The 15,206-nt window shown below is 47.7% G+C and overlaps 1 pseudogene; it reads right to left on the bottom strand.

The window, feature by feature from the left end:
* Nucleotides 1-12,288: 12,288 nt before the first annotated feature.
* Nucleotides 12,289-14,870, bottom strand: LOC109757854 (G-type lectin S-receptor-like serine/threonine-protein kinase At2g19130; annotated as a pseudogene).
* Between the last annotated feature and the right edge of the window lie 336 nt (nt 14,871-15,206).

The following is a 15,206-nucleotide window of genomic DNA, read 5'->3' as shown; positions in this document are numbered from 1 at the left end:
GCCAGTTTGCAATATGAGCTATAACTGGCGCCTACAGCACCAAACAGGAAACGCCACCGCCACTACTAAAGCACCGTCTTGGAAATCACTATGAAAGACTCAGGTCTCGGGCAAAGTACGAATGTTTCTGTGGCGACTATTCAAGCATTCTCTTCCGACAGAAGACGTAAGGGAACATCGAAATATGTCAACATCAGCGGCGTGCGGCCTATGTGGTGCACCGAATTCATGGAGTCACTCTTTAATTGAGTGTACACACTGCGTATGGGCACTGGTGGATGAAGAATTGGGACAGAGCTTAGTTGAAAACGCGCAGCCGAATGCAAAAAAGTGGCTGTTCTCACAGCAGGAATCATTATCACATGCGCTGTTTGTGAGTTTGGCTATTACATTATGGGCTATATGGTCATCGAGGAGAAAGGCGATCCATGAAGGCGTGTTCCAGAGCCCCCACTCTGTGCATTCGTTCGTCACCAGATTCATAGCAGAGTTCGAAATGATAAAGGAGACCAAACCATCTAGCAACACCAACAACCAAGCTCGGGTTAGACTGGAAGAGGAGGCTCGGCGTAGTTGTCTGCCGTGATCACAACGGTACGTACCTTGGGAGTTCCGCTCTCGTTGTGGCGGGTGTTTACGATCTGGCCACAGTTGAAGCAATAGCCTGCCGGGAAGCACTGTGCTTAGCGGAGGATCTCCATCTCCAACAATTTATTGTGGCCTCTGATTCTAAGCAAGTTATAGGAGACATTGTGAATGGAGATCAAGGTAGATATGGAGCGATAGTCTCTGAGGTTAAAGGATGAGCTTCACTCTTAAGCTGTAAATTTATTTTTGAAGGTCGGGTTAGTAATTATGAAGCGCATAGTTTAGTTAGATTTGCTATTTCGTTAGCTCCCGAGCGTCATGTGTGGTTTGGCCTACCACATGACAAGAACTCCATACCACATTCTGTGGTCTTTGATGAATAAAGCCAGGCCTTCCCCTAAAAAATGCCGAGTGGATTTCCACCTACCGGAGACAGAGACTCAAAACGTGATTTGGTCAGTTGGGATCATCCGGTGCACCAGATACATTCCCGTAGTGAGCCCTAAAAAATACATCCCCGTAGTCGGGATCCTCTCCAATAACACAGAGGATCACGAATCGCGACCCGCGGAGATTGTGTAGTACTACAAGAATTTTGTCCGAATTTTGATGGTGTAAAGGTAATTTGAACAGCACCGCATGACACATGTAGTAAGAAAATCCAAACTATTCAAAAATATAATTTGAACAGCAAGAGGAAAGGCCGTCCATGAAGGTATTTTTCAAAGCTCCCTCTTGCTGTACAACTTTTTCCTTAGGGAAAACCAGTTGGCACTTTATCACTGGTTCGAAAAGGTTACATCCTTTTTAAGACATGAGGAAGAAGAAAGCTAGGTGGATCATCATCAGTACATCAAATTTAAATCATAAACATGTCTAGCAAGGAAATGTGCCAACGTGTTGGCCTCCCGAGGGCAATGCTCGAAGCTTATAGACGGCATTTCGCGAGCCAAATGGAAGCAATCCGCTGTTGGAAATATGCCCTAGAGGCAATAATAAAATGGTTATTATTATATTTCCTTGTTCATGATAATTGTCTATTATTCATGCTATAATTGTGTTATCCGGAAATCGTAATACATGTGTGAATACATAGACCACAACGTGTCCCTAGTAAGCCTCTAGTTGACTAGCTCGTTGATCAACAGATAGTCATGGTTTCCTGACTATGGACATTGGATGTCATTGATAACGGGATCACATCATTAGGAGAATGATGTGATGGACAAGACCCAATCCTAAGCATAGCACAAAGATCGTGTAGTTCGTTTGCTAGAGCTTTTTCAATGTCAAGTATCATTTCCTTAGACCATGAGACCGTGCAACTCCCGGATACCGTAGGAGTGCTTTGGGTGTACCAAACGTCACAACGTAACTGGGTGACTATAAAGGTGCACTACGGGTATCTCCGAAAGTGTCTGTTGAGTTGGCACGGATCGAGACTGGGATTTGTCACTCCGTATGACGGAGAGGTATCTCTGGGCCCACTCGGTAATGCATCATCATAATGAGCTCAATGTGACTAAGGAGTTAGCCACGGGATCATGCATTACGGTACGAGTAAAGTGACTTGCCGGTAACGAGATTGAACAAGGTATTGGGATACCGACGATCGAATCTCGGGCAAGTAACGTACCGATTGACAAAGGGAATTGTATACGGGATTGATTGAATCCTCGACATCGTGGTTCATCCGATGAGATCATCGTGGAACATGTAGGAGCCAACATGGGTATCCAGATCCCGTTGTTGGTTATTGACCGGAGAGGCGTCTCGGTCATGTCTGCATGTCTCCCGAACCCGTAGGGTCTACACACTTAAGGTTCGGTGACGCTAGGGTTGTAGAGATATTAGTATGCGGAAACCCGAAAGTTGTTCGGAGTCCCGGATGAGATCCCAGACATCACGAGGAGTTCCGGAATGGTCCGGAGGTGAAGAATTATATATAGGAAGTCTAGTTTCGGCCACCGGGCAAGTTTCGGGGGTCATCGGTATTGTACCGGGACCACCGGAAGGGTCCCGGGGGTCCACCGGGTGGGGCCACCTATCCCGGAGGGCCCCATGGGCTGAAGTGGGAGGGGAACCAGCCCCTGGTGGGCTGGTTTGCCCCCCATGGGCCTCCCCCTGCGCCTAGGGTTGGAAACCCTGGGGGTGGGGGGCGCCCCACCTGACTTGGGGGGGGGGGCAGTTTCCCCCCTTGGCCGCCGCCCCCCTGTAGATGGGATCCCAGGGGCCGGCGCCCCCCCCCCCAGGGGGTGAAAGAACATGCGGTGCCCCCATGTTTGGTTTTGGTAATTGATGACAATCTCTATGGACTAATGGTTGCCTTGAGTTATATTTGAAGGATTTGTCCATAGGCTTTTCTTGAAGTCCATGTGTTGGTTTCAAGGAGTTTATGTGGTGACCAAGGTGTTATTAAGAAATTATCCAAAGATTGGTCATGTGAGAGTAGAGCTTATTGCAAGCATGTCTTGAAGAAGAAGATTGTGTGATCATTCATGTTTACCTTCAAGACATCATTCAAATGAAGAGAGTTGGAAAGAGTCAAGGTTGATCAAGACTAAGTCAAGAGTGAATCAAGTTGATCAACACACAAAGCGCACAAGATGTACCGAGAGGGATCAAGCGATCCCATGGTGTGGTAAGCATTGTCAATTACGCTTTGTGTACTAACCCATGATCTTCGTGAGAGTTCTTTGTGGGGTTAGGTTGCGGTGTGCAAGTTCAAGTGAAGCATCATGAAGAGATCAAATGCTTGAAGCTTGCCGTCCATTGTGGCGACAATGGACTTGTGAAGATGTTGCGGTGTGCAAGTTCAAGTGAAGCATCATGAAGAGATCAAATGCTTGAAGCTTGCCGTCCATTGTGGTGACAATGGACTTGTGAAGATGTGCGGAAGAGTGGCTCACCCATAGTGGAGTATGGGGGAGCAATCAACTAGTCTTCATCGAGCCAACACAACCAAGAAAGGTGGTCCAACTTGAGGGAGTCAAGATCGTCATCATCTAGCTCAAGTGGACCATGTGCAAGGCAAAGGTTTGCTCTTGATAGGTTTTCTATTTTACCGGTCTCATGATGGTAGTTGGGAGACCGGGTTATAGGATCGATTACCGTACTATCAAGGGGGGCTCTCGATGAGTAGCTTGATCGTATCGTTCATAGAGAGCTCAAACCAGTGCATCCTTGCATCATCTTTGTTGGTTCTTGTTTGGTTCTTCTCTTTGTGAGTTTTGGAGCTTATGGTCATCTTGATGACAAGCTCGAGTTCATCGAAAACGGAGTTCACTCGCATCTTCTATGATGTTTTCGATGTTGGAGGTTATGCCGGTTCTTCTCGGTTGGAGGTTTCACTCGCTGTTTTGATGCTACTCATCGTCTTGTATCCAACAAGCTTGAGTTTGCTCAATTCGGAGCTCATATGAAGAAGTTATGGCAGTTCTGGTTTTCTCCCTGCGGTAGTACCGCGGCCAGAGCGGCAGTACCGCTTATCGCCCCAAGCGGTAGTACCGCTGTCCAAAGCGGTAGTACCGCCTATGGCCATAAGCGGTAGTACGGCTACGGTTCCGCGCTGGTACCGCCTCGATTTTGGGTCTTGCATTTTTCGTGTCGAGTTTTGTAGTAGTTGCACGGCAGTAAGGCACGGCAGTTCCGCCTATAAGCGGTAGTACCGCCTGTAAGCGGTAGTACCGCTCCGGTCGGGCGGTAGTACCGCTACTGCATTTTTGGTCCCGTGTTCTGCTCCTCCAGCGATAGTACCGCTGGGGTGCGCGGTAGTACCGCTTATAAGCGGTACTACCGCCCCAAGGTTCATGTTTGGTTGCTCCTTTTTCCCTGCTTCTTCCGCCAGAGCGGTAGTACCGCTCGTGGAGCGGTAGTACCGCTCGTGTGCGGGCTGAGCACATAACGGTTGGATTTTTCCCCTTCTATAAAAGGGGGTCTTCTTCCCCAATGAACCTTATCTCTTGAGCTCGTGTTCTTCCCCCATTGTTGACCTTCTTCGAGCTTGCTAACTCTCAATCCCTCCATGGATTCTTGCTAGTTTTTGAGGGAAAAGAGAGAGGAGATCTAGATCCACATTTCCACCAATCACTTTCTCCTCTTTGTGAGGGGAACCCCTTGGATCTAGATCTTGGAGTTCTTGGTGTTCTCCTTCTTGTTCTTCTTCTCATTTTCCTCCCTAGCATTAGTTGCTTCGGTGGGATTTGAGAGAGAAGGACTTGGGCACTCCGTGTGCCCTTGCCATTGCATTTGGTGCATCGGTTTGAGTTCTCCACGGTGATACGTGGAAGTTACAAGTTGAGAAGCTTATTACTCTTGGGTGCTTGGTGCCCTTGAGCTTGTTCCTCTTGGGTGCTTGGGCGCCCTAGACGGTTGGTGGTGTTCGGAGCTCAATCATTGTGGTGTAAAGCTCCGGGCAAGCGTCGGGGTCTCCAATTAGGTTGTGGAGATCGCCCCGAGCAATTTGACGGGTACCGGTGACCGCCCCCAAGGGTTGCCAAAGTGTACGGGTTCGGTGACCGCCCCCAAGGGTTGCCATTTGTACGGGTTCGGTGACCGCCCTCAAGGGTCCCTTTGTGGAATCACGGCATCTTGCATTGTGCGAGGGCGTGAGGAGATTACGGTGGCCCTAGTGGCTTCTTGGGGAGCATTGTGCCTCCACACCGCTCCAAACGGAGATTAGCATCCGCAAGGGTGTGAACTTCGGGATACATCGTCGTCTCCGCGTGCCTCGGTTATCTCTTACCCGAACCCCTTACTTATGCACTTTACTTTGTGATAGCCATATTGTTTCTTGTCATATATGTTGCTATCACCTAGTTGTTTATCTTGCTTAGCATAGGTTGTTGGTGCACATAGGTGAGCCTAGTTGTTGTAGGTTTTGTGCTTGACAAATTAACCGCTAGGTTTATTCCGCATTTGTTCAAGCCTAAACCGTAATTATTTTAAAGCGCCTATTCACCCCCCCTCTAGGCGACATCCACGATCTTTCAGGGGGCCTATATAAAGGGGGGGAGGGAGGGCTGCTGTACCCTAGCCCCTGGCGCCTCCCTATCCCTCCCGTGACACCTCTCTCTCCTGCTTGCGCTTGGCGAAGCCCTGCCGGGATCCCCGCTACTTCCACCACCACGCCGTCGTGCTGCTGGGTCTCCATCAACCTCTCCTTCCCCCTTGCTGGATCAAGAAGGAGGAGACGTCGCTGCTCCGTACGTGTGTTGAACGCGGAGGTGCCGTCCGTTCGGCACTCAGTCATCGGTGATTTGGATCACGACGAGTACGACTCCATCAACCCCGTTCACTTGAACGCTTCCGCTCGCGATCTACAAGGGTATGTAGATGGACTCCTTTCCCCTCGTTGCTAGTAGACTCCATAGATGGATCTTGGTGATACGTAGAAAATTTTAAAATTCTGCAACGATCCCCAACATCCGCAAGTATTGGCGAGTAAGGGACCAAAATATCCGCCTCTCGCCAAGGCTTCTGTTGCCGCTGCACTGGCAGTAATATCAAACCGTTCAGCAACACCCGCCACAACTTATCCTCTATTGTTCCTTATTGCTACGGCGCCCGACCCATCCTCAAAATAAGATGCATCAGTGTTCAATTTATAAGATCCGGCGTTGGGCTTGCCCAAGCCAGGTTTAACAAGGACACTCGACTGCTTCACTGCCGAGTTCGTCGTGATCACATGAATGGCAAAAGTTGTACTCTTTTGGAGTTTTCACAATCTCCCCTTTTCGTGCCTCCCGCCGCTCCCACCAAATGTACCATGACGCCACCGCCACTGTTTCATGTAATCCCAATTGACCAAGAACCGGAGAGGGACCTCTCGGCCTCTTGAGAATCTCCTCGAGCACCACTACTGAACCAGACCGATCAACATGCAATGCTTGTTCTATAATTTCATCCAGTCCAAGAGCACGCCAAACTTGGGAAGCACGTGGGTAGGAAAATGTCAGGTGCTTGATATCCTCTAAGCCTGTTTGAGATATTGGGCAGACCGGCGAGACCTTGATGTGTCTATGAGCTAGAACGGCCATACCCGGAATTAGACCATGGAGAGCCCGCCAAACAAAAATTGATTTTGCTGGGGACCTCCAATTTCCAGACTGTGTCCCACACCGGATTAAGTGTAGCTGAACCTTGGTTACTGTATATCCTCGCCCCAAACTCATTTTCCCATTCCTTGTAAAACGCATAATGTACAGAGAATGAAAAGGATTTGGTTTTGTTCCACGCCACAAAATCATCAACTAGGTGCTCTGGCAATGGAATTCGTAACATGTTCTCAACATCCATCGAATGAAAAACACTTCTGATCAGTGCTTCATCCCATATCCTCGTGTCAGGAATCATCAATTCATCCACTGTCTCAGCAACGTATTGCCTCTCCTAGTGAACACCATCCTTGTGGGGCTCGAGGGGATCCAATGATGGTCCCGGATACTGATTTTCTCACCTGATCCAATCCTCTAAACGTGTCCTCTCCTGAAAGTTTGCAAACCCACCCAGACGCTTTTCCATGTGTAGGAAGAACCTCTCTTTGGTCGTGCCTTGAGTATATTCCCGTCTGCAAAATATTTTGCTCTCAGCACTTGGGCACATAAAGTTCCAGGATGGGAAATCATTCTCCAGCTCTGTTTAACCAACATTGCTAAGTTAAAAGCATGGAGATCTTTGAACCCCATGGCTCCACTCAATTTTGGTAGACACAACTTTCACAAGGCTACCTAGTGCATTTTCTTTTCTTCTTCTGTATCTCCCCACCAGAAAGCTGCCATAGCATCTCTATTTTCCTTGCATACCTTCTTTGGTATCTTAAACACAGCCATAGCAAACACATAGATTGATTGGATGATAGCTTTCAACAAGATTTCCTTACCCACGAGGAATAACAATTTCTCCTTCCACCCTTTTAAGCGCTTCACCACCCTTTCCACAAGATGTGTAAAACTTTCACTCTTATCTAGCCCAATCATAGCTGGCAGACCAAGATAAGTATAAGAGAGGGCCTCTGTCATGATGCTTAATTCAACACAAAGTTGGGCTTTCACATCAACGTAAACATTGGGTTAAAAAATATACTACTTTTCCCTTCACTCACCATTTAACTAGAATTGGTGCAATAGTCATTCAAAACTTGTCTCAATGAGGTTGCATTATTCATGTCTGCTTTCATAAGGATCGGAGAATCATCAGCAAATAGTAAATGAGAGACTGATGGTACATTTCTACACACCCTAATACCTTCAATGCCACGAACCTCCTCTGCATGAGCCAGAGCACTAGAAAGACCTTTTGCACACATAGGAAAAAGATATGGTGATAAGGGGTCCCTTGCCGGAGCCCCCTCGTAGGGATAAACCCATCTGTTTATTGATCATTATACCTCACTTTGTACTTTACAGAAGAAACACAAGCCATAATGATATCAATGAACTCACTGTGAATCCCAATCTTTCCATCATTCCGTAAAGAAACCTCCATTCCACCCTATCATAATCTTTGTGCATATCAAGTTTCACAACACAATATTCCACTTTTCCCTTCTTCTTATTTTCATTGTATGAATACATTCATAAGACAACAATATATTATCAGTAATAAGCCTTCCTGGGACGAAGGCGCTCTACAATGGTGAGATAATTTCATCAAGACAAACCTTAATGCAAGAAGCCAACATTTTTGAAATCACCTTACAAAGCACATTACAGAGACTGGTGGGCCTATATTGGGTGATCCTTTCCGGGTTATTGACCTTAAGAATCAGGACTATAACCGTATCATTCCATCCATCCAGGATAACCTTGTTGTTTATAGCATTTAAAACCTCCATAGCCAAGACATCACCTAGAATATGCCAGCATTTCTTGAATGACCTGCAGAAGGGAATACATCCTCACAAGTTACAATTACAATGCTTCATAGGAATAGAGGCCTAGGAGAGCTGCAAGTTTTTTTCCTTGAAGTGGACCCTACGTCCGGGCGGGAGTGCCGAGCTAATGCGAGGCTCGGTGGTGTGGCGCGACTAGTCGGCCCGACGGTGTGCATGCTAGCAGTGCGACGATAGCAGGGCAGGCAGGTGTCGGCGCGACGGTTGAGTGGTCCTGGCCAACGGATTTGGTGCAGGCGGCTCACGATGATGGTTGGCGGCGATCCAACAAGTGTACAAGGTGGTGTGCGGTGGTGTGGTGGGCTCGATGGCTGCAACGGACTGCGAGGTTCCTTGTGGTGGTGCTTCAGAGTCGAGCTCTGGCATGCTCATGCTAGGGTCGGCACTAGATATGTGACCTCCCCTTTAGTGGCAATATGTCTTTGATCTAGTGCGATGGCGTTTGCGGGAGGCGCGCAACGCGTGCCGACTCTCCCCGAAGACTCGAATCATGGGTGCTCGGGCAAGGCTATGGCCAGCGACAGTCGTGGGGGTGTGCAGGGTTCTCGGGGCCGGTGGTGTGGCAAATTTAGGGTTAGGTTGTCTTGGACCTCGCAGGCTGGACCGATTCTGGCATGCGGAGGTCAGCCCCTCCAGCGACCCGTCTTTGAGGGCTGCCCCAGCGATGATGCCAGTTGACCCCAATGATTTGTGCCCCCACACAGGTGGGGTTCCCGACGCGTAAGCTGACATCGAGGACGACTGGCCCTACCGATGACGGTTCCACTCTATCGTTGTTCGTTTCATGGTGCCTAGTTCTCATACATCTTATTGTTCCAGTGGTGGTGGAGGTCCTGTCTTGGATGCAGGGCGGCGGCCCTGGGTGCTGGGTGGTGTGTCTGCACGATTGGCTCAGCGACAGGCAACATGGCAGTGGTGGTGGCATCTCCTCTTGGCTATGTGGATAGCAAGGGGATGGGAGGTGTGTGACTGGTATCGTAATGGCTTTAGCGGTGGAGGCCCTTGGTCGCGATATGAAGATCTTGCGTAGGTGACCACGAACCCACCTCCAAGGGTGGGTCGGGGACTTTGAGTCGGCTAGTGGTACTTGTGTGGCTCCGAGCGAAGGCTTTGTGCTCTAGCACCGACGCACCTATGAGTGTTGCTACCCTCTTGGGTGCGCTGTAGTGATTCCCATAATGGTGCTAGGGCTCTGGGTGAAAACCCTAGTCCATCTGGTGCCATCACCCTATTGAGGGTGTCGTTGTGCAGCCTCGGTCTCTCTTGATTGCAAATGGCATGCGTCGTCGATTTTGCCTTTCCCTCATGTGTTGCGTCCTCAACTCTGTCGAGGGGAGGTTTTGATGTTCTCCTATCTTTTAGACGTGTCCCCATGGTCTCTATTCTCTGTCCTTGTCGTCTCCTAGCAGGACAACGCTCCATGGCCTATAGCGATGGCCATGCATATGACATGGGGTATTATCTAGCCGACGATATCTATCCTTCATGGTCACCATTTGTTAAGATAATCTCAAAACCTCAAGGTAAGAAGCAATGTTGATTTGCTGCTTGTCAAGAAGCTTGCTGGAAGGACATTGAGAGAGCTTTTGGTGTGTTGCAAGCTCGGTTTTCTATAGTTCGAGGTCCTGCTCATTTTTCAAGTAAGAAATCTCTCACCAACATCATGACGGTTTGTGTGATTCTCCACAACATGATCATCAAGGATGAGAGGGACTTGAACTTGACATTTGAGTATGACAATGGGAGCTGTGTGAAACCTCGCAGGAACCCGGACCGGATCCAAGCTTTTCTTGAGACATACCAGAAGATTGAAGACCGGGCTTCGCATACCTAGCTTCGTGAAGATATCAGGGGATGGGGAGGGGCAATTTTTGTGCAAACGGAGCGCCAGCTCATGTCTTGGTATAAGGGCTACCAACAAAGGCACACTATAAGGAGGAACAGAGGGTGTAGATCATATCGAGTTGACATGCAAATTTGTATGAGAAATGAAAGGAGAAATATTTTTTGCGTACATGTTTTACAGTAATACCCTTAATCCCTTTTACAGTAATCTGCTGGAGTTACTCTAACAACCTATGCTACAGTCAGGATTTCAGCCACACGCCCAGGCCATGGCCGCTCTTGCCTGGGGCCTGGCTACCCCACTGTCTAGGAGGACAATTGGCTACCAAAGGGATAATAGAGATGCTAAGAACGCTGCACCCACGGTCGGCCACCCCTCTGGAGTTGGTTGAAGAATTCATTGATGGGGCGTCAAAAGACCACAACGCTGATCTAGTCCGGGGACATCTGCAGGCACCGGACGCACATGTTGTTCTCAGTATCCCGCTCAGCTCTTGGAATGTTGACGATTCTTGGGTATGGCATTATGAGCGCAACGAGTGTTCTCTGTCCGTTCGGCGTACCGGCTGCTCACTGATACGAAGAGGAGGACAGACTGGCTGGAAGAACGAGAGGCAACCTCTGACTATTTTTTTTATAGAAATGGAGGATGATCCCCGGCCTCTGCATCTGGGAGATGCATACGGCCACCTCTGACTATGCTACAACCCAGAAACAATGGAAGTCCTTATGGAGAGTGGAGGTATGAGGTCTCATCAGATTTCTTGCATGGAGTTTCTCTCTCGTCAACCTGTCAGATTAGATCCACGAATTTAGGGCCTGTTCGGCCTTCCGCCAGCTCCGCGGATCTGTGGAGCGCGTATTTTCCAGCTCCACTTTTTCAGCCTGCAGCTCCGCCGGCTCCGCGGGCTGACTCTGGAGTGGAGGGATTCCGAACGCTCCCTTAGATTCCACCATCTTCGGGCTTCGCTGAGGTGAATGTGGATGCTTTCGGTTTCAAGGAACCAGGAGAAAGGACCCATTGCGGCGGTGTGTCGGAACGAGGACATATCTGGGGGCTTCGGCTGTAGTGGTGAGCAACTTAACCGAACCAGAACCTTTGGAGGCGATGGCATACTTGGAGGGTCTTAATTTGGCTTCTCATCTCTATCTGAGAAAGATAATCATCGCAACGGACTGTCTGGCAACGGTTAATCACCTGGAGAAGCCATTCCTGGGCGTCAGCAGCACCATTATTCAAGACATCAAGGCAAAGAAAAGAATGAAATGAGGATTTTGAAGCACATGATCTGGCAAAGGCAGCGGCATCATTAGATCCTGGTCGTTATGTGTGGTTGTTAGGGACTCCTGGAATTATTCGTATCCCAGACTCCTTATTTGTTGAATATAAAAGTGTTTTCAACCCCCTAAAAAACTTAAAAAATTCCAACCAAGCTGAAAGCAGAGGCTGACGGAGTTTTAAAAAAATTACTTGCTGCTTGTTTTAGAGTTCTATTCTGAAGTGTCCATGGATCTAATCTAAATTCTGCGCATTACAGACAGCCAGAAATGTATTCATATCATTCATACTTTCATGTGGTTACCCAATTATTCACAACAACCTACAACCATGTTAACAAGTAAATTTAGCGCGTGGAAAAAGACATAATTGATATTCTGCAAACATGTGTGCTACTGCAGTGAACCATTGAGGACCCTGCTTCAAACAGCAGGATTACTTCATTAGTTTGTGGAAAGACGGGAGTATGCGGTGCAGTAAGTACATCTAGTAGAATTCATTCACCCCATATCTTGAACTCAGATTCATATAAAGAAAAATTCAAAAAAAATATAAATACATAAAGATTTACGGTTCTGATTGTCGAATGGTCAAGCCATCATGCCAACAGAGAAACAAGTGAAGGCACAATATCACAAGGCTATAATGATAGCAAATTGCAGTTCAGAACCTTGGCAGATAGGGGATAAGCGTAGTTTGGAGAATATAAAATACACATAACTCTGAAAACTTAATTCTTGACATAGATTTGGACAAACAGAAATAGATTTTTTTAGTCTTTCAGAGACAGTACAGGCCTGTAGGGCGAGTGCAATCAATCCTCCATGCCCACAAAATTCTGCAGTGACCTTGGAATGGGAGGTACTTCGACATCCAGAACACCTTCTAGCATCTGAACAACTTGCCCCATCATTGGCCTATGATCTTCAGCATCTTGAATGCACCAACACGCAATTCTGCAAGCTCTGCTCAGCTGCTCCAAATCCGCATCGCCTTCCAACCTGCTATCCAACAGGCACGTAACATCCCCTTCATGCACCTTGACTGCAGCAAAGATGGGAAAGTAAGTAAAGCTCCCTTCTTTAATTTTCTCCGCATTTCTTCGCCCTGATATGATTTCAAAAAGCATCATTCCATAGCTGTAGACGTCAGCCTTATGTGTGATCGGCAGCCCTGAGATCCACTCCGGTGCAAGGTATCCGATGGTCCCTCTCATTGTTGTCAGGGCCCTACTGAAATCTCGACCAAGAAGCTTCGCCATACCAAAGTCGGCAATCTTGGGACAGAACTGTGCATCAAGAAGTACATTGTCCGGCTTCATGTCGCAGTGTATAATGCAATCCTTGCACTCCTCGTGCAGATAAGCCAGGCCTCTTGCTGTTCCAAGTGCTATATGGTACCGCAGCTTCCAGCTCAGTTTTGCAGAATCCTTACGGAAGAGATGTGAGTTTAAAGAACCTTTTTCCATGTACTCATACACCAATAACCTGCTACTGCTATCAGCACAGAATCCAAGTAGACGAACAAGATTGTTGTGTTGAATCATCCCAATGGTCTGCACCTCTGCTCGAAACTGCTTCTCTCCTTGTCCAAGGCATTTTAGCCTTTTGACGGCCACTACAGCAGAACCTGGCAATGTCCCCTTGAAAACACAGCCAAAACCACCTTCTCCGAGTTTTTCAGAGAATTTTTTTGTTGAGTTCTTTATTTGTGCAAATGAGAAAACCACAAGGCTTCCATTTTCATACACAGTTCTTGCTCTGAATAACTTTGTTCTGCATCTCCACAAAACAGTCAGACCAATGACAATAACAATGATGGTTAACGCGGCCATTGCCGTTAGAAACAGAGGAGCAGCTCTGGAACCCAAATTTTCATCTTGTTGTTTGGTGGCAACACGTATGTACAAACGATTGCCATTTGAACCAGAGTCAAGCACTACCGTGTTCCGTAACTCCCAAAACCATAACAGGCATGTCATATTGTAAGCAAAGGCAGTACAGGTACAGTCCTTTAAGCAGGAGGCTTCACACTCTTTCGGATTTCTGGCATCAGAGGGCCAAGAATTCTTGGGGAACTTGCAGACGCCCTCTATTGGATAAAATGCCACTTCCCGATGAGTTCATAGGAATCTCCCTCGAACAGCTAAGGGAATTCTCTGATAGTGTGTTCAATGGAACAAAACCAGCAGGGCATATGCAGATGCCTGACCTTGTGCAGAGACCATATGGTCCACAGTAGGACTCAAAGTCGCATATACTTTCTGGAGCAGACCACAAAACAGAACTGCGCGCCTCTTGCTTAGCATATTCAACAAATCCAGAGCCATTTAAACGCATGTATGCATGTGCGTCTTTTAGTGTCAGAACAAAGTCTCTATCTTCACGAACTACCCAGCTAGGAAAGGTACCAGAAAACACTAAACCATAAGCATTCTGCCGAATAATAAAACCTCGCCTTCTTGTTGCATCCACTTTCAGAGTAAAACTTGTGATATGAACGTCATACTCACTATAATTACTAAGATAAGCCAAAAGGATCACGCTCTTGCCGATGATTGAATTGGACCCTAGGCGCATTCCAGGGAGCAGTGTACCAGTTGGGTAATCAAAACTCTGCCAAAGCACCTGCGAACTGTTTGCTTGGTCTCTTAAGCAAGGTTTCCGTTATCAAGAAGCACTGCAATGGCAGAGATAGAAGTGGTCAAAAAGACAGAGGTATAGCTGTCGGTTATATGTAGCGTGCCGTTCTCTGATAGGGTAGCTGATGATGAATCGCAATCAAAAGTCGCTTCCAGATCAGGTTGCCAAACCAGTGAATCATCATCATGGGACGATGAGTTAGTGAACCAGGTGCCAAAACGACAATACGGGGAAGGATCATATTGCAAGTTGAAACCCAACTTGAAGACACCATTGTTTGAGAGCAGGATCTGGGTAGCATTTAGAGATTGCCCAGGAAGGAGCGTGTCTCCTGCATCCGTGAATTTCCAGCCGGGGCACACAAGGTTGATGAGGAAGGGGAGTAGTAAAACAAAGGAAGACGGGGGCACAGACCTCCACTTGCTTGCTCTCGCCATTGATGAGGTATTTCTTGGTGAGAAATGGATGTGCTCCGTCCGTCCTGGCTGAATTTGATGAAGTATTTCTTGGTGACTAATGGATGTGCTCCGTCTGTCCTGACTGAACAGATAGGAACCGAGGAACACCTTTGGTTGCAAGTCAATGGTGTGCTATGTCATAGAGGAGTTGACCAGGTCAAAGATTGTTGGCGGTGTGGTTGAATTGATGGATAGCCATGCCAGTTCGGTGTGGAAAATGTTGAGCCCCCACATTCCGGTACACAGTCGACATCAGGCATGTTTGGCTAGTACTGGCATCTAGAGTCGTTCTCAGTTGAACAGCTCTATTGGGCGGGCGTAGACAGGACTGACTAGAACATACGGCAGTACAGTATTTGGTAAATTATTGGTGCATGCTGACATGAACTCTTACGGCAGAGAGTCAAAATCAAAAGAAGGTGCGCATCTTTCGATTCATAACTAAAGCGAAGGTACCCGTATTACCTCTTGTTGCTACCCTGACGCCGACTGAAGCGGCACAG

Source organism: Aegilops tauschii, chromosome 6 (assembly GCF_002575655.3).
Source record: "Aegilops tauschii subsp. strangulata cultivar AL8/78 chromosome 6, Aet v6.0, whole genome shotgun sequence".
Lineage (NCBI taxonomy): Eukaryota > Viridiplantae > Streptophyta > Magnoliopsida > Poales > Poaceae > Aegilops > Aegilops tauschii.
This window is presented reverse-complemented; position numbering and strand designations above follow the sequence as displayed.